This window comes from Amblyraja radiata, chromosome 1 (assembly GCF_010909765.2).
Source record: "Amblyraja radiata isolate CabotCenter1 chromosome 1, sAmbRad1.1.pri, whole genome shotgun sequence".
Lineage (NCBI taxonomy): Eukaryota > Metazoa > Chordata > Chondrichthyes > Rajiformes > Rajidae > Amblyraja > Amblyraja radiata.
The window spans coordinates 117,165,190-117,192,642 of NC_045956.1; positions in this window are offsets into that span (position 1 = coordinate 117,165,190).

A 27,453-nucleotide genomic window follows, 5' to 3' on the forward strand; every position below is an offset into this window, starting at 1 on the left:
GCTGTAATTGTTATATGATTATATGGTTATATCTGTAGCCACTCATACTTTCTGCAATAAAATCGGACTTAAATGCCAACAAGGCAAATGGCACTGATCCCACCATGGTTTGGGAAATGGTAGGGGGATGGTGTTGGAGGAGTCAAGGTTTGGGACAGCTGGTGGTGGTGATCCAGCTTGCATATCAATTTGGTTCTTGACACAAGGATTACATTTATCAGATATCACAACCATAATTCTAAAGCCTTTCAGCTACGCAACAAAGGTTTTTCACTATACCTCAGTACATGTAACATTAAACTAAACTCATCTCAACTAAAGCCTTCACCAACAAAATGTACATTTATCAATTTAATTGCACTATGATTTTTTTCCAAAGGGCCATTGATGTATCTCTTGTCCAGACCAAAAGTAATGTGGGTTAAGAATTAAAGCATTGTTATGGATTCATATTTTGAGTAAAAAACATAGGTTTTAGAGTAACTCAGCACGTCAGGCAGCATCTGTGGAGGGAATGGACAGGTGATATTTTGAATCAGGATCCTACTTCATATGGCTTCATACTAGTTGGATGTGGGTTTGGAACAAAAGGGGTTGCTAAGCAGATGCCGTATTAGTAAGAGATCATTGGCATTCATGATCAGTGGGTGCATTTTAGTAATAATGATAAAACATGGGGTGTTAACTCATTTGGCCAAAGCGCATGTCATTGTGTTGTAATACTCTAGGACCATCAACAGGTCATGCGGGGACTTTAGGGAGACCCTCTGACCAAAACATCTTATACCTGAAATTTTATTTCAGTTTGTAACAACAAGGAACTGCAGATGTTGCTTTACACCAAAGATAGACACAAAATGCTGGAGTAACTCAGTTGGTCAGGCAGCGTCGTTGAAGAACATGGATAGATGATGAATTGGGTTGAAATACCATTGATCGGAAAGGTCCCAATCCTAACAACATCTATCGATGTTTTCCAGGGATGTTCCCTGACCTGCTGAGTTACTGCAGCTTTTTGTGTCTATCTATGTTAATTCAGTTTCTCTTTCCATAGTTGCTACCAGACTTGCTGAGCATTTAAAACATTTCCTGGTTTTCAGATTTCTGGCATCTGCAGCTTTCTTTTTGATTTTCATTGAATGGTGTAATTTTTATGCAGGGGGATGCTAAATACTGTTACTAATGGTACCCTCATGAATGATGGCCCAGCAGTTTAATGCCTTTCAATACCGTGATCATAATTCACTTATTCTAAAAGGCCTGTCCCACTTACGTGTCCTTGAGGCGCAAGGGCATTGTATGACCGCGTGGGGCCGGTCCCACTTAGAAGCGCGGAGGGGTGTGTAGTCGCACGGGGCAACATCGCGCGGAGCTCCAAAATTTTTGTAGTGATCGAAATCTTTGCGCGCCAACGGCCTGTCGTGGAACTGACGGCCAAAGTGGGACAGGCCCAAGACACTGGCGCGACGCAACGTCTCACCTTCAACAGCAGCAGAAGCAGGCAAACGATCGCCAAACTCGGCCTGGGGCTCACGGCCGTTGCGGTCTGGATCCGCCCCCACTTCTACTCCCAGAGCGGGGCCAAGAAAATTGAAGATAGACACAAAATGCAGGAGTAACTGAGTGGGACGGGCAGCATCTCTGGAGAGAAGCAATGGGTGACGTTTCAGGTCAAGACCCTTCTTTTAAGACTGAAGAAGAGTCTAGACACAAAATGTCACCCATTGCTTATCTCCAGAAATGCTGCCGGTCCCGCTGAGTTACTCCAGCTTTGTGTCCATCTTCAAATTACATCACGCGCTTCAGACGGCTGTGTGTACGCATGTAATCGCGCCCGACCTTCGCGGGACCATCGCGGCTCAACGCGACCACGAGGTCGCGTAATTTGCATGCCAAGGACACGTAAGTGGGACAGGCCCTTAAATGAGCTAAGCACCACAGGGCTGGGATAGAGGACCAGTCACAAGAGTTCTATATGTTTCTGCATCGGAGGGAGCTTCAATTAGGTCTCCCAGTGAGTTCCAGTCTCCAGAATTCTGAAGATAGACACAATAAGCTGGAGTAACTCAGCTGGACAGGCAGCATCTCTGGAGAGAAGGATTAGGTGACGTTTTGGGTCGAGACCTGCAGGGAATGAACAGGTCATAGACTGGAAGCAGTCTCTGGCAGTCATTTGGTACAGTGGATAAGGTTTATGGTGCTGCGCATGATGTAATATATTGGTTTAGCTTTGTACATCTTTTGTACATTTTTTCACGTGCAAATGGTATACTATCACTTACCCTCTTATACTTATAGTTTGTCTGAAGAAAAACAACCTCAGTATAAATTTCCCAAAAGCTGTTACAATATGTCTTTTTTTTAATTACTTGCTTCCAACTCACTGAGGGGGAGAACTGGAAAGAAAAGAGAGAAAAATACTTTATTCATAAAGTTAGCAATTGCCGAATGGCAGCTGTGGGCAAAAGAATAACAAATTCAACTTAAATGTTTAGGGAGTGCTTTAAGACCTTCAAACTTAAACTTTAGGGAGGAGAATGATGATTTAAAAAAGAATTGAATCAATTTAATCATGTTATTATGAAATGTGAAATTTCTCAAAAATCTTTACAAACCTCAGTTCCAAAGAGAAATAGAGAGTAGAAAAAAGTAAGGATCTTGAATAATTTATGGGAACTTAGTGGTTAGATATTTCAATCAGAAAGTGATATGCCCCCAATGAAAATCTGTCTGTTATATAATCTGTTGATGGACCATCTATCATATCAACCAGCTATTCATACATCATGCATTATATCGTACATCAGTCCACCTATCTTTACTTCCATTGCAGTCTCCACTTACAATTCTGTAATTCTGTATAATCATGTCACCAACATTATTTGTCTGCAAACCATCAGCCAATTTTATTTCGAAGTCACGTGAGTGACTACGTGAAGAGCCCGCCAGCCCACATGCGTGTCAATACGTCGACGCATGGCGCGGCAGTCGGAGCAGTTCGAAACTGCTGTGGCAGGTAAGCTAATTTTGTTTTAGGAACGGGCCGCTGCGGTACAGCGGGTCCGGAGTAGCTGACCGGCGCAGCCTGTGCGGCTGCCGCCATTGGAGCTCCGAACGGGAACAGGCAGCCGGATTTGGAGGCCGCCCTGGAGGCTCCGTAAGGAGCTGGCGGGGCGGCTGCGGCGCAGCCAGGTTTACGATTGCTGCAAAAGATTAGCAGCAGCCGGTGGTTTTAAAAATAACCGCGGCTAGGATAGCGACCGCCAGGTAAGCTCAGCTGCAGTAGCACCTAGCAATTTTAAACATAGATGCTGCCGGCTGAGGTCGGTTCAGCTTACGCTGTAGAGCAGCGTATAGTGTATGCTCTATTTATAGGGCAGCTATAAATAGAGTTGGCAGTTTTTTAATAGCGGTTGCTGCTCGGTCACGTTTGTGACTATCGTAGCAGATAGGATACAAAGTTGTTCAGTGTTGCACTCTATTTTCTCCCCTGAAATACTCCGTTGAGGCTCCAGAAGGGAGCAAGGACTCGGAGTCACTAACAGGTGCAACCTCTCTGGTAAGTACAATAAATAATGATGATTTATACCGACAGCAGAGGAATGCGGCAGTGCGGAAAGCCGACGGCCACTTCGGAGTCGCTGGCAGCGCTGATCTGCACAGCTAGTTCCGATTCGGCTCCTAGAGGGAGCAGCTTGGCAACCCTGAGTCGTGGCAAAGCCAATTCCAAGTCTGTGAGACAAGTTCTGTCGGACGATTCGGGACAAGAGGATTCTGTCCCCATATCTATGGCAGATGTGATTGGCTGTTTGTCTCAATTGAAACATCTGATGGATCAGATGGTGGCACAAAATATGCTCCATGTTACGGAGGTATGCACAGGCAGTTAGAGTCATATGCCTGTGGCAACACCTGGTTCAGGGTTGCAATATTCCTCCCACTCGGATGAAGGGAATGTCAGAGATGGTGCCAAAAAATATGTTCCATGTTACGGAGGCATGCACAGGCAGTTCGAGTCATATGCCTGTAGCAACACCTAGTTCAGGGTTGCAATATTCCTCCCACTCGGATGAAGAGAGTGTCGGAGATGGTGGCACAAAATATGCTCCGTGGTACAGAGGTATGCACAGGCAGTTCGAGTCATACGCCTGTGGCAACACCTGGTTCAGGGTTGCAGTATTTCTCCCACTCTGTCAAGGGGAGTGTCGGAGATCAGTATGGAGCTGACTCCGAACATGAGTATGTACCTGAATCCCATGCTTTAATGCATGATGTACGTGAGTCGCATGAGGAAGAGCTGCCTGCTCTTGCCTCTAAATTTGCTGTTCCCTCGGGGATGGGCAAGCCACTACAAGAGGAGTTGGCCAGCAGCATCAACTACCTAACATCACCCCAGCTGAAGGAATGGCAAGCATGGGGCTGAATATGTGGTCAGACAGGGTCTGCAAATAGAACTACGCTGAAGCTCCAACAAGCAGGTCGACCCGGGTTCAGAGATGCTGGCAGGTAAGGTCTCTTTATTAACCTCCGTAAAACTACAAAATGGAGCAGTCTGTCGACCCAGGTTTGGGTTTACTGGCAGCATGGGCTGTCTAGTATATTTTCACTGTCTCTGGAAAAGATCAGATTGATGCAGAGACATTGGCAGGGTGTCTTGCATAGTAACCTCTGTAAGTTCCAAGTAGGAACAGCTTGGTTACCCTGGTTCAGGATAGACCATCATGGAACTGGCTGGCCATATGGGTCATATTGACCAGGGAAGCACTGCCTCAACATCTGTGATTGAGGTTATCAGTCTGCTCAGTAGAGTGAAGTAGTTAAAGTCTCCCTCAACACATGTTTAAATTTCTGCTCAGTTAGTGGAGTTGCCAGTCCGTTGGAAACATCATTGCCATCCTCTCTGGGATAGGTAGCTACCAGCAGGAAGCCGGTGTGGCATATAGTATTTTCATCTGACCTGCAGGTTCATGTTGTGAATCAAAAATGTATATATAATAATCTGTAGGCTCTCAATACCAGTATTCCTGATTGAGTGGCTGGTCGAAGAGATTGTGTTGCGCACACTGGCGACTCAGACAGGAGGTTTCAGTCAGAGGACTGCGAAGCAATTCCTGGTTCAGGCTTGCATTATGCTAAATTCCACTCTGAGGAAGAACGCTGAGGATTCGTGGTGACTCTAATAGTCAAGAGTTGACAGGGAACTCGTATTCCCACATCAAGTGGATACTGTGTTTCAGCTCTAGTCATAAGGTTCTGATTATATGTTATCAGCGAAATGTATGAATAACGAGATAATGCATCTTCCGCGGCAAGAGAAGCCAAAAAATCTCCGTCTGTATGGTCAATAGAGGAACGGTGGTTCCAAGTGGAATCAGTGACATCTCACAGAGGATGAGTAGCCTGCCCAAGACCAAGAGAGGTATATTTCTGATATTTCTCAAGATTACAGAAATGTGGAACATGTCAAATCAGGTTAGGATTTGGCTAATCTGATCATGTGTTTGGTTACCCAGTTTGAGATGGATGATTGGCTTTCAGCAATTTAGCTGATTCAGAGAATCGATCTTGAAGATGCATACTTTGCCATATCTATACACAAGAAGCACATATATATGTGGTGTTTTGATAACAAAGCCAGTGGTGGAAGCTAATGCTGCCCTACTCAGATCAAAGGGCATTGTGTCATTGAGTTTTTAGATGACATGCAAAATTTGCAGCTGATAAAATTTAGGAGTTTATCAATAGATACCTCTTACGATATTAAGGATGAGGCAACATGCGTGTCAATCTTCAGAGCAAGTGTATGAAACCACAGACCAGCAGAAGAACTTAAACTATAGAAAGATTAACGAGACTAGAGTTACCGGATGATCTTTTATGAGATTCAGGGTTGGGAGTGGAGGGCACGCATTCCCTCACTTCAACTTCACATAAAATAAAGATCAAACTTCAAACGGTAAGTTCTTGTTTAATCTTTCTATTTTATTTCGAAGTCACGTGAGTGACTACGTGAAGATTTCAAAGCTCTGTGGTTTCATGCAGTAACCCAATCTGTGTGTGAAACACTTAAACAGATAAACCATTAATGGTAGAAAACATGGGTTATTAATACCATGATGCTAACTTGCATACATGGCCATTGCTCTTAACTGGACCATAGTCCTAATTGACTTTGAGTTAGACAATAACTCATGCAACACTGTTCAGAATTCTATCTGCAAATATCCAGACATATTCAACCACATTTTACAACGTCTTAACATGCACTATGTAAGCCTCTTGCTGCATGATGAAAGGGAAATATCCATTCTATTGGCTGCTAATGAGCCACCAGCAATATCTTGAGACTATTGAATAACAATAATGAAACTATCTTTCATCTCATAGGTACTAGCAAGCTCAGTGCACTTGTATACCTAATAACACCCCCCCAATCTCCGCTCTGGTGGGTATGCTGTCAACTCCAAATGTATGCAATCATGCCCATTTTACTTATGAGATTATTCCTGTAACAAGCTACCCTAATGTCAGTTATGACCCAGAGACTGAGTCAGAGATTGAGTAAAGACTGTGTTCTTTGTGCTGAAATCAGTTACTAAAAGCATAATCAACTTAAAAGATACTGCTCCCATTAGGAATACAGTAGATGAATATCTGCATAATAATTTACTGATATACTTTGCATACTACTATGAGTGTAGGCTTTTAGACCTGTCATATAAAAGGCACCCTGCATAACGTTAGTGAACAGCGGGTGAATAACTAATAACTGGCGGGCTCTTCACGTATTCCCTCACTTCAACTTCTCATAAAATAAAGATCAAACTTCAAACGGTAAGTTCTCCTTTAATCTTTCTATTTTATCCCCCTCACCTGTTTCCACCTATCACTTGGCCAATTCTCTTACAGCGTTCTTCCCTCTACAGTTATTGAAGAAGGGCCTTGACCCAAAACATCACCTATCTGTGTTCTTCAGATATGCTGCCTGACCCATTGAGTTACTCCAACACTTTGTGGCTATTCTTTATATTACACCTCAATCTTTCACATTCAAGGAACTCTTTTCACGTTTTACAATCTCTTTATCTGGCACCCAGTTGCTTTTTCTTTTCAAATTGATATTCCAACATTATATTAATATTTAAAGGTTGTAAATTACTCCAGTCCATTAGCAATTTAGCTCAGCTCATATGAATGTGGAGATAAAGTTGCTGTAGCTCCTATAAAGTTGATGAATAACCTTATTCCTATAATAGGATGCCACAGAAACTAACCAAATAAGAAATAATTCACACACTGTGGGTGGATTCACATTACAATGTGTTCCTTTTCTAGTTAATATTCTTGAAACTGTTGTACCTGATATCTACACACACAGGCACACACACATTAGCTTCTGTTCCCCTCTGCCACCATAGATGAGGCTCGCACCAGGGTTCATCCATACCCCGCAACACTACCCACAGACGTCGCCTTACCTGGAGCCTGGACTCTGCACTGGGCCTGAAGCCTCCACGCTGCTTACTCCCACTCTCCTGGGCTTAACTCCACTGGGTCCCAGTGCCCGTCTGCCCAGCCTTGCTAACCTCAGTGGCTGTTCCACTGACTCTCCCCCATCCCCCTCCAACTATGTCACCCCCGCACTTCCCCACCCACATTATAGCCCTCTCATCCCCCCACCCCCTGACCATCCACCACCCCTCCAACACCCACAACCCCCCCCCTACACATCGCCCCGTCCCCAGTCCACCCACCTGCCTTCCTCTGGCCCCAACTCCCACCCCTGCCGGGTGTTCACCATCCCCCCCGACCTCCCCCTCTCCCACACCGAATGGTCTGTCCTCCGCAGAGGTCTTACCTTTGTCCCCCTCCGTCCCCATCTCAATGAGTTCCGCGCCCACCATGACTTGGAGCGCTTCTACCGTCGCCTCCGCCTCACAGCGCACTTCCATGGGAAGGAGTCCTTGCCCCCCAATGATGACCCTTTTTCCCGTCTCCAACGCACCCCCTCCTCGTGGAACCCCTCTCGTAAAGTCCCGGCTCTGGAACTCTTTATCCAGAACTGCCTCCGCGACGTCAACCGCCTCAACTTCTCCACTCCCCTGTCTCACTCCAATCTCTCCCCCCCCTGAACGCACTGCCATTGAATCACTCTGCAAAAACCCAGATTGGGTTATCAAACCAGCCGACAAGGGAGGTGCCGTGGTAGTCTGGCGCGTCGATCTCTACAAAGCCGAGGCCACGCGCCAACTCTCGGACACCTCCTCCTACTTACCCTTGGACCATGACCCCACTGACGAGCACCAGGCCACCATATCTAGCACCATCACCGACTTCATCAATTCCCATGCCCTGCCCGACCAAGCTTCCAACCTCATCGTTCCCCAGCCCCGCACGGCCCGTTTTTACCTTCTCCCCAAAATCCACAATCCCGGCTCTCCCGGCAGACCCATTGTCTCTGCTTGTTCGTGCCCCACCGAACTCATCTCCACATACCTTGACTCCATACCACCCCCCTTGGTCAAATCCCTTCCCACCTATGTTCTAGACACCTCAGACACTCTCCGCCGCCTCCGCGCATTCCACTCTCTAGGCCCTCACCCCCTCATCTTCACCATGGATGTCCAGTCACTCTACACCTCCATCCCCCACCAGGATGGCCTCAAAGCCCTCCAGTTCTTCCTCGACCAGAGGAGCAACCTATACCCAGCCACTGACACCCTCCTCTGCCTAGCGGAGTTGGTCCTCACCCTCAACAACTTTACGTTTGACTCCTCCCATTTCCTCCAAACACAAGGCGTAGCTATGGGCACACGCATGGGCCCCAGCTACGCCTGCCTCTTTGTCGGGTACGTTGAACAATCCTTGTTCAATAAGCTTCTGTTCCTTCTTATTAATCAATCCCTTACTATATATAATGATAACTTACTTTTATTCCAATTCTGTGGGTTCTGAGTTAGCTGATGAAACCAAGTGCCCTCCTATAGACTCTACAACTGTGGGGGTTAGAAAGAGCTTAATGGGGGAGGTGAGTGGGATGTATGTTCTTTTTCTGCCTTTTTCTCAGTGAATCCGTGTTCAAAGGCTTCAATCTTACCTGGATGCTTTCTTAAGCCATAGGAGCAGAATTAGGCCATTCGGCACATCAAATCTACTTCACTATTCCATCATGGCTGATTTATCTTTCTCTCGCAACCCCATTCCCCTGCCTTCTCCCCATAACCCTTGGCACCTTTAACAATCAAGCATCTGTCAACCACTGATCAGTTATGGGGCAGGTATGCTATGGGTTGGTGAAGGTGTTAAACCTTTTTACGTTACGGTTAAGAATGTTCAGTTTAATTTTGAGATACAGCATGGAAACAGGCCCTTTGGCCCTTTGAGTCAATTTATCACAGACCAATTATCACCTGATAACATTAGTTCAATGTTATCCCATTTTCTCATCGACACCTTACAGGGTCAATTTTACAAAAGGCCAATTAACCTACAAAAGGACACATCTCTGGGATGTGGGAGGAAACCCATACAGTCATAGGGAGAGCTGCAAACTCCACACAGAAAGCACGTGAGATCTGGGTGTCTGGCACTGAGAAGGAATTCAGAATATATGGAAAATGATCCATATTTTCCATGGTCTCATTTTAAGTTTTAATAGGAAGTCGAGGGGGAAGGTAAAGTGTTGTGCAGCAGGGATAATTTGTGAGAACTTATTTGTTTTCGTGATATTTAGTGTGCGTCCAATTCCACATTTAAATTAGTGAACCACAACTGGAGCTTGGACACTGAGAGGGATTATTAATGTTTAGTTTAGTTTAAACCAAAGATAGACACAAAAAAACTGGAGTAACTCAAAAGGTCAGACAATTCTTCAAACAGAGAGTCAGGGGAAAGGGAAACAAGAGATATAAACAATTATATAGAGATATATAGAACAAATGAATGAAAGATATAGAAAAAAGTAATGATGATAAAAGTAATGATGATACGGGTATCACGGGTTATGGGGAGAAGGCAGGAGAATGGAGTTAGGAGGGAGAGATAGATCAGCCTTGATTGAGTGGCGGAGCAGACTTGATGGGCCAAATGACCTAATTCTACGCCTATCACATGATCTTATGAAACGGTCCGTTGTCAGCTGAGTGCAAAGTGAAAACAAGTTATAAAGACAATAAAACTCAGCAGAATGACAGTGAAACCAGTACAATGACTAGGGTGGGGGAGGGAGCGAGAGGGGATGCAAGGATTACTTGAAGTTATAGAAATCAATATTCATACCGTTGGGTAGTAAGCTGCCCAAGTGAAATATGAGGTGATGTTTCTCCAATTTGCATTTAGCCTGACTCTGACAATGGAGGAGACCTAGGACAGAAAGGTCAGTATGGAAATGCGAAAGAGAGTTAAAGTGTATAGCAACCGGGAGATCACGTAGGACCATGTGGACTGATCAAAGGTGTTCAGTGAAACGATCACCCAGTATACGCCTGGAACAACGGATACAGTAGATGAGGCGGGTGGAGGTGCTAGTGAACCTCTGCCTAACCGGAAAGGACTGTCTGGGCCCCTGGACAGAGTCGAGGGACGGGGTATAGGGACATGTGTTGCAACTCCTGCGGTTGCAGGGGAAGGTACCTGGAAGGAGGTGGTTTGGGTGGGAAGGGATGAGTTAACCAGAGAGTTGCGGAGGGAATGGTCTCTGCGGAAAGCAGATGGGGTGAAGGGTAAGGACTAGGGGGACTGTTGCGACTGTGGGGAAGGGGAGCAAGAGGGGAGCTACGGGATCCCGAGGAGACACATGTGAGGGTCTTGTCTATAATGGAAGAGGGGAACCCCTGTTCTCTAAAGAATTAATGCGTTAGTTTAGTTTGTTTACTTTAATTTATTGTCATGTACGAAGTACAGTGAAAAGCTTTTGTTGTGTGCTAACCAGTCAGCGGAAAGAAAATACGTAATTACAAGTGAGCCGTCCACAGGGTACAAATAGATGATAAAGGGAATAATGTGTAGTGCAAGATAAAGTCAAGTAAAGTCTGATCAAAGAGATTTGGAGGGTCTCCTAGGAGGTAGATAGTAGCTCAGGGCCACTCTCTGGTTGTGGTAGGATGATTCAGTTGCCCGATAACAGCTGGGAAGAAACTGTCCCCGAATCTGGAGGTATGCATTTTCACTGGGAGGGGGAGAAGAGGGAATGGCTGGGGTGCGACATCCTTGATTATGCTGGTGGCTTTGCCAAGGCAGCGTGAGGTGTAAGTGGAGTCAATGGAAGGGAGGTGGGTTTGAGTGATGGTCTGGGCTGCGTCCACAGTTCTCTGTGATTTCTTGCAGACTGTGGTGCAAATTGGTGACTGAGGGTGGAATGATGCCGGCTACCAAGTCAAGATGCTGTTGAACAGTCGAACAGCTCCTCTTTTTATACTGTAGATTAATTCCAATCCAGCAGTGACCTTGTTGAGGGTGAGGCAGAGTAATGAAATGAGATGGGTAAGACAGGTTGTCGTGATGTGATTCCTTGATCTTAGCCTATTCTGGGGTTGGGTGGTTAGTTGGCCAGTTGGGTGACAAAACAATGCACATGCCATGGTACACCAGGACAGCCAGATTTGAGAAATATTTTTCATAATTCTTCTTATGGAAGGCTGTTGCAAAGTTGAGAAAGACCACACACAGTAGTTGCCGCTGCTCCCTTCACCTTTCTTGAATTTGTCAGTGGTGAAGGTCAAATGCCTTGAACGCCTTGCGGGATTGATGTTGTTCTGCGGATAGTTTGTCAGTCTTTGGGAAGAGGCGATTGAGGAAGATTTTCTCTTCAGCTGACTGTAATAACCACAATTGGATTTCTTCTTTCCTGAAGTTGGCCACAACTAAATCCTCTCTGTGATCCCTGGAATAAATTGATCCTCCAGGGAAAGCAAGGTTAGGTCATGAATTTGTGGCAGTAGTAAATTTCCTTTATGGTTTGGCAATTTTCTGTTCTGGGAGCTTTGTTATTTTTCAGCTCTTTTCTGTATTTTTAATTTTTTGACTGAATGGAATAACACCAAGGTTATATTTGTTGTTGGATGGCACTCTCTGAAGTGTTCTTTCCAGTGAGGGACGACTGACAAATTGTCCTTGATGAACTCTCCTCTGTTCTTGGCTCTCAGTGGATACTTCTTGTGTACAATAAATGGTTTTGACATTGCTGAGAAATGTTTTATGTCCATGTTATTGGTTAGTTACTGGAGCATCTGCACTCTTTGCATCCAGCAAGTGTTCTCCTCATAAAAAATCCAGGTCTTTGTTGGATTTTGGCCTTCAGATGCCTCGATAAGTTGAGGATTGGTTGCATTTTCAGTCCAACAATGCCTTGTGATTATGACTGCTGGATCAATGTGTTATTCTCATCAAATCTGCAGGCTTTTATTCCCAGCAGAGAAGTCAAGAATATCTTCACTGGTTCTAGTTATGATAAGTTGCAGGACGGGCCAGATGCTATTGATACTGGTCCCATCTTTTGCTGTGCCACCCACAAAGGGCATAATGACCTAAATAGGCCTGACTTTGGGGTGAACTTGGGATAGGGACTGGACATTGTGCCTTCCCCCACAGTGGTGTCCATTGTGGGGAGATGATTTTTTGTCTGTAAGGTAATCCTGTTAGTCTTTGTCCAAGATGGCTGCCGTGAAGGGAGAGTGGACGCTGGCGCGCTTTAGCTGCCGCTGCTCTCTCATTGTGTTTTTGATTTTTGTTTTTGGACTGAATTCTGTTTTTAATTTGTGTTTCTGTGATGTCTTTATTATTTATTTTATTCTGATTATATGTTTTTATTTCCTGTTAACCTATGTAAGGTGTCCTTGAGATGTCTGAAAGGCGCCCAATAAATAAAATGTATTATTATTATTATTATTATTATTATTTGCCAGATAGGCCATCACTCAATGCAATTCTGGAGGTCAATTTGTCCAAAGGGTCCAGCCAATGGTCGGCGGCATTGTACAGTATGTGCATCTTTTTAAGTCTCAAGATAAGATGTCATAATTGATATAATAAAATGAGTATAGGAGAATATAAAAAATATAAAATTGACTATTTACTTCCAGATTAGGCCGAATAATTTAAACACATGCTAATTAAAAATAATTTAATAAAACATGAAAAAGACAATTTTCACCAGTAAAGCATTCCAAAAATGTGTGGAGTTCACTCTCTGTTGTGAAAGTGTTTTTGTCTTTACGACTGAGCAGTTTGATTATTTGCCTTGGAATTTGGTGGCCTGGACAAATGACAGAAATGCAACTTCCAGTCACTCCGCATATCTGTGCAATTAAATAACAGTCTTAATTACTAAGTAATGTTACTGGTGATCGTGAAACTAGCAGATCAATGGGAAAATCCCAACTGGTTTACTAAAGTCTGATGGGGTCTTGCTGTCCATACCTAGTCTATACTCTATGTAACTCAATGCCGACAGCAATATGATTGACCCCAATGAACTGCTGGTTTGATAACCCTTCAAGAGCAAGTGAGAATGGGTATTAAATGTCAGCCCTTCCAGCACCACCCATGTCCATGAACCAATAGAATAAAAATCCGGCAGGTGAATGTACTGTAAATTAAAAAAAATAATGATGTATTTGAGATGTGATACCAACCACTTACCAATTACGCACAAGCCTTGGATGAACCAGAAGGTCTAATTGACTCTCCACTCTGCACTGGAACACTTTGAGAATAACAACAAATAAGCCAGGCTGTTGTTTATAGACAACAGCTTGGCATTCAGTACCATCATCCACTCCAAGCTGAATACAAGCCCCAGTTCCATTATAGCCCCTGTTCCATTATTAATCCCTGTTCCATTATTAGCCCCTGTTCCTTTATTGCCCCTGTTCCATTATCTAAAGGGGCTGCTCCTTGCTTTCTGGCTGGGTTGCTCCTGGGCCTGACCAAGCTGGCCATCCGCGAGCACAGCGCCAGGTGGAAGAGGGCTTCTAGAAGGATGAGATCTTATAGAAACATATAAAATTATAAAAGGACTGGACAAGCTAGATGCAGGAAACTTTTTCCCAATGTTGGGCGAGTCCAGAACCATAGGCCACAGTCTTAGAATAAAGGGGAGGCCATTTAAGACTGAGGTGAGAAAAACCGTTTTCACCCAGAGAGTTGTGAATTTGTGGAATTCCCCGCCACGGAGGGCAGTGGAGGCCAAATCACTGGGTGGATTTAAGAGAGAGTTAGATAGAGCTCTAGGGGCTAGTGGAATCAAGGGATATGGGGAGAAGGCAGGCATGGGTTATTGATTTGGGACGATCAACCATGATCACAATGAATAGCGGTGCTGGCTCGAAGGGCCGAATGACCTCCTCCTGGACCTATTTTCTATGTTTCTATGTAGGGCTCTGCCCGAGCCAGCTGTCTGCCACTTTTCCGGGGTTAGGTTAGAGAGGAACTACGCGCTGTCCACGGGCATCCTGGGGGATTTCCGGGACCACTGGGCACCGCGGGGGGTTGAATGCATCCTTGACAAGGATTGTAACATAGTTGCATAGTAGTTTATTTAGCATATTTGTTTGTCTTGTCTTATGGTGGTGGCTTATGGTTTGTTTTATTGTATTGTAAATATTATTTTTAATAATCGAATACATTTTTTGATTAAAAATAAAAGGACAAAAAAACTGATGATTACCAAGCTCACAGAACTGGGTCTCTATGCATCCCTCTGCAATTGGATTCTTGAATTCCTCATCAACAGACCACAATCTGTACAAATTGGCAACAACACTTTCTCCTCCATATAACATTAAGGCATGGTGCTCAGCCCCCTGCTCTACACTCACCACTGTGTAGTTGGACACCGTTCCAACGTCATCTTCAAATTCACCAATGACACCATCGTCGTTGGTTGAATTACAAATGACGATGAGTCGGAGTATAGGAGGGAGATCAATCGACTGATCAAATGGTGGCATGGTGGCACAGCGGTAGAATTGCTGCCTTACAGTGTTTAAAGCACCAGAGACCCGGGTTCGATCCTGACTATGGGTACTGCCTGTAGGGAATTTGTACTTTCTCCCCGTGACCTACGTGTGTTTTCTCCGAGAACTTTGGTTAATTGGCTTGGTGTAAATATAAAAATTGTCCCTAGTGTGTGTAGGATAGTGTTTTTTTTTGTTTTTTTTTAAATTTTTTTTTTATTAGAAGTACAGTAAATTACAATAATACACATCAGATAAATCTTATTATATTTGTTGTACCACTTCGTTTTTCGAGCTTTAAAAAAGATAGAAATAAAAGAAGTAAGGAAAGTGAGCAAGAATCGTGAAGGTGCAGGAAAGTGTTGGGAAAAGAAAGCCCCTTAGGGAGGAAGTTAGACAAGGAAGTAAAGAAAGGAAATAAGACCCTAGAAAGAAAAAAAAAAGGAAAAACAATTGCTCTATTGTAACACAAAACTCTCAAAAAAGGATATACCAACCGTGTTTAAAAAAAATAAATATTTTATACCCCCCGTTACCAGATCCTGGTACCATTTATATTTTAAATTACTATTGCACCTTATGCTTGTAATAGTTCCATAAATGCAGACCACGTCTTTTGGATGTGGTCTGCTTTGCCTGCTAGGAGGAGTCTCATCTCTTCCAAGTGTAGTGTTTCGAACATGTTTGAAATCCACATTTTTATTGTTGGTATTGGAGCATTTTTCCAAAATTTGAGTATAAGCTTTTTTCCCATTATTAGCCCGTAATTAAGTAAGTTCTTTTGAAATACGTTTAATTCGGGGTTACCTTCTGATATTCCAAAAATGATCCATTCTGCTTTTGGTACAAGTTTTATTTTAAATGATTTTGTGAAGATTTCAAATATTTCGTTCCAAAATTTTTGGATTTTTATACAAAAAACAAAAGAGTGCTTCTTGTGACTGACATTTATCACAAATGGGTGAGACATTGGGGAAACGTTTATTTATTTTAGTTTTTGAATAATATAGTCTATGTAATGTTTTATATTGAATTAGAGTATGTCATACGTTGATCGAGCATTTATGCACATATAGTAAGTGTTTATCCCAGCTCTCTTTTGAAATTTTTATAGCTAGTTCTTGTTCCCAGTCTCTTCCAATACCATCAGTTGTAGGTATTTCTATATTAAAAATAATGTTGTATAAGTATGATATTAAATTTGCTGATTCAGCCTTTGTCTTCATGGCTTCATCCAATAAGTCTGGGGACATGTTATGATAGTCTTTTGTGTATTTTTTCAGATTGTCACGGATTTGAAGATATTTAAAATATTGAGTATTTTTCAAATTATATTTCAGTTGTAATTGTTGAAATGATAATAATTTTCCTAATTCATACAAGTCTCCGAGCGTTTTGATTCCCATTCTTTCCCATTGTGTAAATGATTTATCTATAATTGAAGGTTTAAACGACGGGTTATTGACTATTGGCATTAAAAGAGATAGATTTCTTAATTTTAGATTCTGTTTTATTTGTTTCCAAGTTCTAATTGTACTAGGTATCATTGGATTTTTATTATAATTTTTGTTATTCAGATTCATTGGTGAGAGGAGAATCGCTCCTGTATTACACGGAGAGCAGTCCTCTCTCTCCATTACAATCCAGTCCACCTGCTGGGCAGAATTGTCCAGCAGGTGAATCATATTTTTAATATTTACTGCCCAATTATAGTACATAAAATTAGGGAGCGCTAGACCACCCATCTCTTTTGGTTTACTAAGGTGTGCTCTTTGTATTCTGTGGGATTTATAATCCCATATAAAATTTGTAATGTCTGAGTCTAGTTTTTTGAAAAACTTTTTTGGAAGATATATTGGAATTGATTGTAATAAATATAGGATTTGTGGTAAAAAGATCATTTTTATAGCATTTATTCGACCTATTAAAGACATCGGGAGCGTTTTCCAGAATTTGATTAGATTATCTATTTTCTTAAGTAAGGGGCTATAATTGGCGTTAAACATAGCGTGATAGTTTCTAGTGATTTCAATTCCTAAATATTTAAATTTTTCTGTGGCTATTTTAAAGGGGAATTTCAAGAGATGTGCTGAGTCTTTCGGTTTTATCGACATAATTTCACTTTTGTTCCAGTTTATTCTATATCCTGAGAAAGATCCAAAGTCCTCAATTAGATTTAATATGTAATTGGTATACTGATTTGGGGTTTTGTGATATACAGTAATACATCGTCTGCATATAAGGATATTTTGTTATTTGAATATTTTGTATTATAACTGTAAATATCCGGGTGTGTTCTAATTTTTTCAGCTAACGGTTCAATTACCAGAGCGAATAACAGCGGTGATAATGAACATCCTTGTCTATTGCCCCTTGTTAATTGGAATTTCGTAGATAGTATATTATTAGTTAATATTCTAGCCGTGGGTTTGTTATATAATAATTTTATCCATGCGATGAAGTTCTCTCCCATTTGAAATTTTTGCAATACTTTAATCATATAATCCCATACTACTTGATCAAACGCTTTTTCTGCGTCCAATGAAATGATAGCTAACTCTTGTTCTTGAGGTTTGTGAGAGTGCATTATGTTAAGCAGACGTCTCAGGTTATTAAATGAATGTCTCTTAGGTATAAATCCCGTTTGATCCTCATTTATTAATTTACTAACATATTGACTTAGTCTTCTAGCTAGTGTTTTCGCTAATATTTTTTGGTCCGTATTTAACAAAGCAATAGCTCTATATGAGCCTGGTTCTTCTATATCTTTATCTTTTTAAAGTATTAATGTGATCGTTGATTAGAAACATAGAAACATAGAAATTAGGTGCAGGAGTAGGCCATTCGGCCCTTCGATCCTGCACCGCCATTCAATATGATCATGGCTGATCATCCAACTCAGTATCCTGTACCTGCCTTCTCTCCATACCCTCTGATCCCCTTAGCCACAAGGGCCACATCTAACTCCCTCTTAAATATAGCTTTATATAGATTCTGCTGGTGTTTCAGGTAAGATTTGTTCTTTAAAAGCGTATGTATACATTTTCTGTAGATGTGGTGTAACTATGTCGTAAAATCATTTATAAAATTCATTACTGAATCTGTCTGGTCCTGGTGTTTTTCCATTCTTAAGTGAGTTTATTGTGTCTTCTATTTCCTTAGATGTAATTTGTGCTCCCAGTTCCTCTTGTTCCATCAGTTCTAGTTTTGGAAGGTTACAGTTGTCCAAAAATTCTGAAACTTTATTATTGTCTATTAGCGTTTTTGATGTGTATAAATTCTTGTAAAATTGAGCAAATCTTTTATTGATATCATTAGGTAGTGTTAGTAATTCCCCTCTATCTGATTTAATCTTTAAAATTGCATGATCTTTTTCCTGTTTTTTCAGTTGGCGTGCTAAAAGTTTATGGGGTTTATCCCCAAATTCGAAATGTTCTTGTTTTGTGATTTGGAATAATCTTATAACCTTCTCTGATAATAATTTATTTAGCTTAAATTTCAGTATTAAAATTTTATTATGTTTATCCATAGTTGGATCTTTAGCATTATCTATATCTAGTTTTCTGATTTGTTCTTCTAATTGTCTTTGTTCATTCTTATTCTTTTTGTTTTGAAAAGCTTGATACGAGATAATGACTCCTCTAATAAATGCTTTGAAGGATTCCCATAATAAAGTGGGCGATATATCTGGTGTATCGTTTGTCTCAAAAAATAGATCCATCTGTTTTTTTAGATATATACTCCCTTGTGGGTCTTTCAAAATTTGCGAGTTAAACCTCCAGAACGATTTGTTCGTAGACATTCCTTCTAATTTTAGAACGAAAGTTAGCGGGGAGTGATCTGAAATCGTATTGGTGTGATATTTAGGGTTCATAATATAAGGGATTAGTTTTGTATCCACTAAGAAGTAGTCTATACGTGAGTATGTTTTGTGTACCATTTAATAAAACGAGTATTCCCTTCCAGTCGGATTCGCGATCATCCAGACGTCTGCTATATTTGTATTTTTTATATATGTATTTAAGAGTTCACTAGTTTTAGATTTCATATTACCTCTTTGTTTTTGCATCGATTTATCTAGTTACGGATCTAAAACACAGTTGAAGTCTCCTCCAATTATAACATTTTGGTAGTTAAATTCTGCAATTATATTCAGGATTTTATTAAAAAATTGAGGATTATCAAAATTGGGCGCATATATGTTTACCAAGGTGATTGGTGCAGCATGGATCTCTCCTGTAACTATAAGATATCTCCCTTCCTTATCTGATATAATGTTCTTTGATTTGAATGGTATTCCTTTGCGAATAATGATTGCGGTGCCTCTGGATTTCGAAGTATATGAGGAGTGAAATGTTTGGCCTATCCAATTCGCCCTCAATCTCATCTGATCTTGATGTTTAAGGTGCGTTTCTTGTAGAAAAGTAATGTCCGTGTTATATGATTTCAACTGAGCTAGTATTTTGCCCTTTTAATTGGTTCATTAATACCCCTTATATTCCAGCTACACAATGTGATTCCTCCCATTTTCTTTTGTTTATCATCTTGCATTTTCTCTGATTTTTATACCCTTATTTATTACGGTGCATCCATACCTCAGGACTCTGGATATTTGGGGAGCGTTTATGTTACTAACTTCCTTGGTAGATCCCTTTTGCGATTTTCCTTGAAAAAAAACCACATAGTAGTGACATATTGTGATAAAAAAAAAATTTGAACAAGTAAAATCACAGTGTCTGAAGTATTCGACACTGTAGTGAGTGTCCCACGCGTCTGTGGGGTTCGATATCTATTCGACTTCCGAAGTTGATGTTGTACTATTAGCTCCGCTCCTTTTATTACTCTAAACCTAGGAGGGCGGTACCCTTTCAAAATCAATTATATTTCACCCAATTACACTACATATATATATATATTTCATTCAGATTTATCAGATCTGTGTTCAGCTACTGTGAAATTTATTTATCTAACACTTTCATCTACTAATTATTTATAATTAGTTATACTTTTGATAATAGTAAGCTGTTAGCTGTAAGGGTTAACCAGAAACAGGCTCCTGGAATTATGCCAGGTGCCTGAGTCTCCTCCCTTCCCCACACAAACTACATAACACTTAAACATTCAGTATTATCTATTTTAATTCTAAAATTTGTTTTCTCTATATACGCGCTAGTCAGTCTTTTTAGCACATTATTACATTTTGCCCATTATATAGTTCAGGTTAGTTTCCATTTATATTTCTATATTAGTATTGTTAATTATTGTTAATTCTCTATATTTTGTAAAGCTGTTTTAAGATCTTAAACCGCCATTTGTCTTTGTGATGTTTTCCACATTCGGCTCTGCTGTTCGTCTCTGCGTTGCTTATCAGGCTTTCCTTCATTTTGAACAAAGAATGTCCTTGAATTGAATTCCAAAGCATCCAAAAGAGTTAAGGTGTCTAGACCGGCGCACGTGGAAATGCTCTTTCATTTTAAACTTTTAGAGAATAGTATTTCTTCCCTTATCTTCAGGTGTTCTCTGTGAAGTAATAAAAGGAAAGAGATTGTCCATATCGTCCCGCTGCCTTGATTAATCTTCTGTTTCTGCCACAATCTCTTGGGCATATTTATAAGATGCGTCCGAATTAGTGAAAGTTTTCTCTTTTCCCTTGAAAGTAATGCGCATCCTGGCCGGATAAAAAACGCCACATCTGACATCTTTAATTCCATGGAGAATCTGTCTTGTCTGTGCGAACTTTCTTCTCTTTTGCACGATCTCATAGGGATAATCCCGGAGGAGTTTGATAGTGTCGTTTCCAAAGGTCATCTTCACTCCGTATTTGATTTTTTTCTTCAGCTCTTCAAGTGCTGAAATGTCCCGAAGTTTGACTATGATCTGTTGTGGGTGGGCTGGATCTGCTTGTGATCTTGGCTTAAATCTAGGTATTCGATGTGCCACTTCAATTTCCGGTTCCACAGGTAAATTGATTACCTTTTTGATTAAGTTGGCAGTGAACTCACGGGCGTTGTTCCCCTCTGCTCCTTCAGTTACTCCCAGTATTCGTAAATTTTGACGCCTTGACCATGCTTCGAGATCAAGACATTTATCTGAGACTTTCGCCAGTTGACTCTTGAGGCTGTCTAGTTCTTGCTTCATTCCCTGCATATCTTCAGCCATTTGATCAACAACTGTTTCCATGTCTTTCATTGCAGTTACTTGTGAAGAAACAATTACATGCACAGCCTCAAACTTCTTCTTAGATTCTTCTTCCCCTTTATTAATTCTCCCCATTAGCTCTTCATGCACATCCTCAATTTGTTTTTGTATAATGCCAATGCAGTCAATAACTTTTTGATTACCAGCATTAATGTTCGACATATTTTCCATCAATTTAAGATTAATATTTTCCATCATTTTTGTGTTTCCAGCCTCAATATCCTTTCTCAGTTCTCTTACCGAGTTCTTTATCTCCTCCATTTCATTTTTCTCCTTAGTAGCCATCTCAGTCTTGGATCTTGTAGCCATTCCAGAATCCACTTCAGAGGTCTGTTCTTCAGTTTTCTGTGTTTTCAGCAGTTTTGAGATTGTTCTCTGAGGGCTCTGAGCTGAAGACGGTTTTTTCATTTAAAATCCTTTTCCCTCCGTTTTAAATCGCAGCGCTTACTGATGACGTCATCAGCGCGACGTCCCGGGGCTCCGGTGAGTTTTTGAATTGGTCCCGACCTCCAGACCCGATTTTAACGCGAAAATCGCGATTTTGCAGGAGCGGAGCTAAAAGTTGCGACTGCTAGTACAGCATGGCGCCACCGGAAGTCTAGGATAGTGTTAATGTGCAGGGATCTCTGGTCAATGCGGACTTGGTGGGGAAGGGCCTGTTTTTGCTCTGTATTTCTAAACTAAACAACTAACCTAAACTAATGGTGCCAGAACAATAACCTTGCTCTCAACATCAGTAAGACCAAGGAATTGATGTTGACTTTCGAAGAGGTTGGATGACGTTCTAGAAACCTGTCATCATAAAAGGGGCAGTGGTGGAGAGACTCAAAAGCTTCAAATTATTGGGCATGCATGTGTCTGAAGATCTGGATCTGTCTGTCCAGCACATTTATGCAATTATTACAAAAGCACCTCTATTTCCTTAAAAGATTGAGGAGATTCGGTATGCTGGTTGCATCACAGCATGGTTCGACAACTTGAACGCCCAGAAACAAAGAAGATTGCAAAAAGTGGTGAACATTGCACAGTCCATCACAGGTACTGGCCTCTCCACTATAGAAGGGACCTACAGGAGCTGCAGCCTCAAAAAAAAGCAGCCAGCGTCATCAGAGAGCCACAACACCCTGGCCACTCCCTGGGGAAGAAGGTACAAGAGCCTGAAAACTATAACGTTCAGGTTCAGGAGCAGATTCTTCCCTAAAAACATCAGGCTATTAAACACTACAACCTCCAAATAAGCTCTGAACTATATAGACTTGGGGGCATTATATTTTATTTTGCGCTTTTATTATTTATTTATTTGTCTGTTGGTTTATTTCCAACAACAACAAGTTCAGTGTATTGAGGTTGTGCTGCTGCAAATAAAAATGACCACCCACTTTTCCCTTGCTGACTACCACTAAAATAGTAAAATGCTATTGTAGTACAGCTTAACTTAAAAGGACTGCGGGTCCACTTTGGAGACTTGTGTGTGCTGACAAACATTATAACTCTTGCTGAAATCAATTTCGCTGAGTCAATTTGGACTGAAACATGCAGCGGGCAAGTGTGTTTCATCCCTGATTACTTTCACCTCTACAGGTCTGCAGAAATCCCAGAGACCTGTGGGAGGGCATTGGGTTGAATGCAGAGGGTGGCTGGTTGCCCTGAATGCTAAATACTGTATGTACAAGAAAATTGTATGAAGGACAATTTTCTACCTTCAATTACATGATTATCAATCTAAAAAAACGACAAAAGACACGTTAATTAATCCAATGCTGCATTCCAGAATACTAAGGTCTTCTGCAGAAATTATGTTGCATAGCACCATAAACATGGCATTAACTGTTCAAAGTAAAGAACTGTTGAACTTGAAACATGTCTATAGACTTTATTTATTAGTTTATTAAATTAGAAGTTCATTGGTCACAAAATCAAAACAGAAGAGGCGGGTATTGATGGAAATAAATTGTTGATAAATGTAGCTTAATTTTTTATAAATATGCACACTGACACCTGGTTGCTTACATACCAAAGTATGATGCATGCTTATATATTCAGTCGTGTTAGACGTGGGATGGAACAAATATTGAAGATGCTGGGTAGTTAGTGTTCTAAAAGACTCAGATATGACATGAGTAACAAAAAATGCTGAGTTTTCTTCTTGAGCTCATGGTGGTGTAAACATAATTAGTGAACAGTTTAAACTTTTTAAAGAAGAATACAGTCCCTAATTTCACATAATTGTTGAACCTGCATTCCCTCTCAAATAGTCTCTTTCTTAGCAGTATCTTAAATAATTCTATTTTCCAATGTTTCACACTTAACTATTGAATTTCTTTTGTCACCTTCTACCCAATTATAGATTTTATTCTGGCCTTTCTATATCTTTTTGGCTGCTTCTTGAAGACGTGTTTGTTTGTAAGGGCGGCACAGTGGCGCAGCTGGTAGAGCTGCTGCCTCATAGTGCCAGAGACCCAGATTTGATCCTGACCTCAGGTGAGACTGTATGCAGTTTGAAAGTTCTCCATGTGACCTTATGGGATTCCTCCTGGTGCTCAGGTTTCCTCCCCCACTCCAAAGGCATGTGTGCTTGTAGATTTATTGGCCTCAATAAATTGCCACGTGTGTATAGGGAGTGGATGAGAAAGTGGCATAACATAGAACTAGGTGAACTAGATTGATGGTTGGTCTGGATACTGCGGACCAAAGGGCCTATTTACATGCTGTATCTCTAAACTAAAGTACAGTTTTGTGCATTAGTATAAATCCTGAATTTTTAAAAGTTTTTATTTTAGAGATACATCATGGAAACAGGCCCTTCGGCCCACCGAGCCCATGTCAACCAGCAATCACCCATACACTAGTACTAATCTACATGTTAGGGACAATTTACAGAAACCAATTAATCTACAAAGTTTCACATCTTTGGGACGTGGGAGGAAACCGGAGCACCCAGAGGAAACCCACGCAGTCACAGGGAGAACATGCAATCTCCATACAGACATCACCTGTAGTCAGGATCAAACCTGGGTCTCTAGCACTGTAAGGCAACAACTCTACAGCTGCACCACTGTGCCGCCCTTAATAAAAAATAAATTCATAGTTTTTATAAGTTCTCTAATTTTGGTTGCTTCTTGTGAATAAGTTACCTTGTCCTTTGATCACAAATTATGTAACATCTTAGAATTTTACCAAATTATATTGTTTGGATTTAGATGATTTTTGTTCTCATTAAAAAGGAACAAAACGTCCTCCAGAATTCAATTTTGTGCATCTCTCTAAACACTGCTTGATTTCTTTTTTTTTCTGTCAGTGAATTGGTTGATGAATGAATTATCTAAAAACCCAGGTTGAGCTGTAAACAAACATATAACTAGCAATAGTTAAGAACAATAAAATATTAAGAACAATAAAAATATTATTTTAATATCGCCAAAGTCTAACCTTTTCAAGCAGCCAAGTTCACTATGGTTATAAGATTACTATGTCGATTTGAAAGTTAATAACTAAAAAGGTAGATATCATTGAGTTTATGTTTTTAATAATTATATCATATTTTGCATTATGCATTGTGATTTTACACCAGAAAAAAATATATCTGCAAGAAAATAACTTGCAGGACTCTTCAGAGAGAGTTAACTGAATGAAAGACAGACACAAAGTGCTGGAGTAACTGAACAGGTCAGGCAGCATCCCTGGAGGTCATGGATAGGTAATGTTTCAGGTCAGAACCCTTCTTCCCTATATCCTTACATTATATTATATTCATTTTTTATATTCCTATATTATACTCATATATGAAGCTGATACAGACTTGATGGGCTAAAAGGACTCCTTTGTGTTAGAACCATTCTGTGATTCTGATTATTATGGAAAACACTATGCCATTTATTCTTGCCCAGTATGCCATGCTCAAATGAGTGGTTTTTGAAGATTAATTACAGTAGTAAAACCATTGCATCAGATAAAAATACCATTCTACGTGTTATCAATGGTAACAGCACAAGAAATGTGCCACTATCACAAATTTTACTTCGGAGTTACGTGAGTGACTACGTGAAGAACCCCGCCAGGACGCATGCGTGTCATATCGATACACGCATTGCAACGAGTCACAGCAGGGGGAACGACGTTCCCCATAGCGGCAGAATTTGAAAGCCAGGAACAGCAGGTAAGGAGACTCTGCGTTCCTTCCACTTACCTTACAGGTGGAGACATGGACCAGATCCACGAAGGCTGCAAAAAAGCTAGCGGGGGAGAACCGCGGAGTTGCGGGCAGCCGGCAGCAGCAGCCAACAGCAGGCCAATCTCCCGAAATGGGAACAGCTGTGCCCGACTTCGCTCCCGCACCGGCCACGGCCGGGCGGTAGAGCGAAGCAAAAAACTAACAGAGTCATTGACTCCGATGAGTCCGACTCTGAATAGCCGCGAGCGGCCAGTGCCCATGAGCATTGGGGCCGGTTGGAGCGGCTTCAGGAGCAGCCGCGAGCGGCCAGTGCCCGTGTGCATTGGAGCCGGTTGGAGCGGGTGGGAGCGGGGAACAAGAGCAGCCGCGACGGCCAGTGCCCGTGAGCATTGGAGCCGGTTGGAGCGGCTGCAGGAACTGGAGCAGGAGCGGCTTCAGGAGCAGCCGCGACGGCCAGTACCCGTGAGCATTGGAGCCGGTTGGAGCAGCTGCAGGATCAGGAACAGCTACGAGCGGCCAGTGCCCGTGAGCATTGGGGCTGGTTGGAGCGGCTGGGGGAACAGGAGCAGCCGCGAGCATCCAGTGCCCGTGAGCATTGGAGCTGGTTGGAGCGGCTGCTGGAGGAAATACTCCAAAGTGGCAGGCTCCGGGAGATGGAGGCTAGCCACCGTGGGCAGTTAGTAAGCCCCACAGCAGTACCTCTTGTGGGGCTGCACAGTGTTTCTCCCTCATCAGAGGGGAGCACGGAGGGTCAATTCTGGGCTAACCCTGAACCATATAACCATATAACCATATAACAATTACAGCACGGAAACAGGCCATCTCGACCCCTCTAGTCCGTGCCGAACACATAATCTCCCCTAGTCCCATATACCTGCGCTCAGACCATAACCCTCCATTCCTTTCCCATCCATATAACTATCCATGAAGAGGGGAGTGATCAACATACCCCTAGTATGCCTGGGGTGAAAGAAAACATGTTGGATATGGTGTCCCAGTTTATCCAACCCGACCAAACTGGCCTAAACCTGGAGCCAAAAATAGCGGCAAGCATTGACTACATGTCTTTTAACCAACTACAGGGACAGGCATTATCGGACACCACGGCACGACACTTACCACCAGGGAACTGCAAGTCGCTAAATGTTCCCAGTGTCAACCAGTGCATCTGGAAACATGTCGGGGCATCAATTAGACCAGGGACTTAAAAATACAGAAAGTCCTAAAAGTCTTAACAGCAGGAATTACGGCTTTTGCCCGCACATTGAATGAGCGAAACATCACCCCTACGCACCCACCAGTCGGCCAAGACAAACTGGAGAAAGCGCAAAAACCAGGAACACCCAACATCGGTCTTTTTTAGGCCATGGCCCAGACCGACCTTCCTGGAAAATGCGCAAGCCCTCAACACCAACCCAACTACAGACCCAGACAACGGCGCCTCAACGTCCACGGAGGATGCCGAAGAAGTAACACACCTACCACTGGTAACCATGGAGGTAGGTGGGTCTGGTTCCTTAAGAATTAAAGGGAGCATGGAAGTTGGTGGGAGATTACGATATTATTTGGATGCATGGAATAAGTTAACTACCGACACTTATATTCTAAGCAGTATCCAGGGTTATACCATAGAATTTATACAAAAACATAACCCTCCAGTTCAGCATGTACCGAACCGAATGTTCGTGCTCACAGACATAGAAAAATCTAAAGCACATGCTGAACTACAGCGGCTATATAAAAAAGGAGTGATTGAGAAAACCCAACACGAATCACAGGAATTCGTGTCCAACATCTTTATAAAAAACAAGAAAGATGGTGGTTGCCGCATCATCATCGATTTGACTACTTTGAATACCTTTGTACAATATATTCATTCAAGATGGAAACCTTTGTTACTGCTAAGCAATTGATTTCCGAAGGCTACTACATGGCAAACATCGATTTCAAAGATGCTTACTATACAGTACCCACAAGAGGTGCCCACAGATGTTATTTAAAATTCAACTGGATGGGTCAGCACTGGCAATACAGGGCACTACCTAATGAGCTAACATCAGCCCCCAGGCTGTTCACAAAAATTTTGAAACCAGCCCTAGCGTTACTGCGGAAACAAAAACACATGGTAAT